We start from the raw sequence: 2,285 nt of genomic DNA, 5'->3' as shown, positions 1-2,285 counted from the left end.
TTCTTCATGTCAAAATGCAGGAGGTGGAGGTTGTACTTGCCTTACCACTCCATGTGTTCCTCTCATCTTCTATCGCTTCGAAGGGCAGTACCCGCTTTGGTTGATATAATACACTAGTATGACACTGCCGCCTTCGGCAGTGCTATGTGGATTTTCTTTCAACCCGCTTTGGTTGTTATAATACACTAGTATGACACTGCCGCGCAGTGCTATGTGGGATTTTCTTTCAACAACCCCTAACTAACCATATCATCATGAATTCTTTCGCGCATATAAGAATCTTGTGTAATGCCACATGCCTCAAGGTTTAAGTATACATGATTGCATTTAGAGAATGCCCTCTCTCTGCATCTACTGAAAATAGCCCAGACCCTCGTGACCCTTGTCTTCAAGATGCAATTGTATGTGATTGATTTGGGAGAGACACCCTCACTTCACATCCGTTGAAAACAGATCTTCTTGGCCCTGCCCAAGTTGGGGATAAATGACAATAACTGCATATTAAGAGACGACATCTCGGACAAGAAGCTCCTCAAGCACTTTTTGTGCTTTATGAAGTGCACCACATTTGGCATACATGTCGACCAAGGTAGTCTCAAGCACAGCGTTTTCTTTCAAAAACCCTTGACTCACACAATCACCGCAAATTCTTCAAGATGCAAGTGTATGTGATTGCATTTATAGAGATGCCCTATCTCTGCTGAAAACAACCCAAAGCTTACCCTTGCCTTTGTATGTGATTGCATCTCGAGAGACAACCCAAAAGCTTACCCTTGCCTTCGTATGTGATTTCATCTCGAGAGACTCCCTCCCTTCAGTTGTGCCGAAAAAAGCCCAGAGCTTCTTTCGGGCATATCCTGGAATTAGTGCATTTCAAGAGACAATGACATCCCAGACAAGAAGCTCCTCAAGCACTTTTTGTGCTTTATAAAGTGCACCATATATATTTGGTATACATGTCAACCAAGGTAGTGCCAAGTATGACATTTTCTTTCAACAACCCCTGACTAACAATATCATCGTGAATTCTTTTGCCCATATCAGCGTTTTGAGTGCTATCACATGCCTTCAAGGTGGAGTTGTGTGTACATGATTACATTTGGAGAGATTCCCTCTCCCTGCATCTGCTAAAAATATCCAAAAGCTTCCTGACCCTGACCATGTTGGACATATCCTACAACCAATGCATTACATGAGACAACATTACGGGCAGCAAGGACACAATGACTTTTTCTCTTTTCCTTCATGTTTGCTTGTGTGGCAATTATTGCTACTTTCTTGGTGCTGCTCTGTGTTCACAAAACCAAGATATTTTTCCTCAACCTCTTCAACTACATTCTGGTCCAGCTCTACACCCCAGTTGACCATCACCATCTCACATGACCTCACTTTTGTGTCCTTCGCCACAGCTCCAATTATAAGTACGTCTTCCACCTTGTTCCTCTCCATCACCAAAGTAATCAACCCCTCTTCCACGACCAGTACCGTGATCCTGCTTTTGTGAAAACCTACCTTCCCCATCATCTCGCGATACTGAGAATTCACCATTTTGCATTGCATTACCACCAGCATAGCCACCTATGTACTCACCACCATTTCAGTAATTCCGGTCATTATAGTCACTGTGATCACCCCCATTTTCCCGTCTGGGCCTATTGTAACCACCTTTTGAACCCTTGTCACGGTTCCCATATTTACCCCTACCTCCACGATCACAACCTCGTCCTCTACCACTGTCAGCCCGTGACTCCCACAGTTGAGTGGGAGGAGACGGCTTGGTGGGACGCTTGGTAGGGGTGGTAGCTTGAGGGAAGCCTACTGCGAGGAAGGAGGTTTCTTAACCTCTTTCTGAGCAGAAGCATCTCCAACACACGGGATGAGGATGGCAAGCTCATCATTCTCCACCTATGATGTACTAAATGGGTTTTAGGTCGCCATCACCTCGGTTATGGAAAGAGTCAAGACACACCCACACACACAAATATGCGACACTCACCAAAAGCAAAGGCCCAAAGACTCTCTCGTCTATGACACTGGGATGTAGGGGTCACTCGTCGGGTGAGGTATGGCACCCTTTCACCTCACCCTCTTTGACTCTTGAATTAATGAATCCCCCAATTTGGTTTTCTTTTTTATAACATTGTAAAACCCACAACCTTTTCAAGTGAAAACGTTGGCCTGAAACAAGTTTCCTTCTTATAATATATATGATAGGAAATTACCTTCTTGGTTCCCATATAGACTTTATCATGGCTTCCCGTGCCCGACTGCTCACCCAAATAGGA

At 44.5% G+C, this 2,285-nt stretch overlaps 1 pseudogene; it reads right to left on the bottom strand.

The window, feature by feature from the left end:
* Window positions 1–1,203: 1,203 nt before the first annotated feature.
* On the bottom strand, window positions 1,204–1,938 carry LOC147446106 (uncharacterized; annotated as a pseudogene).
* Window positions 1,939–2,285: the final 347 nt, after the last annotated feature.

The sequence above is a fragment of the Adiantum capillus-veneris genome, chromosome 12 (assembly GCF_014529385.1).
Source record: "Adiantum capillus-veneris isolate H3 chromosome 12, ASM1452938v2, whole genome shotgun sequence".
NCBI classification, from domain to species: domain Eukaryota; kingdom Viridiplantae; phylum Streptophyta; class Polypodiopsida; order Polypodiales; family Pteridaceae; genus Adiantum; species Adiantum capillus-veneris.
This window is presented reverse-complemented; position numbering and strand designations above follow the sequence as displayed.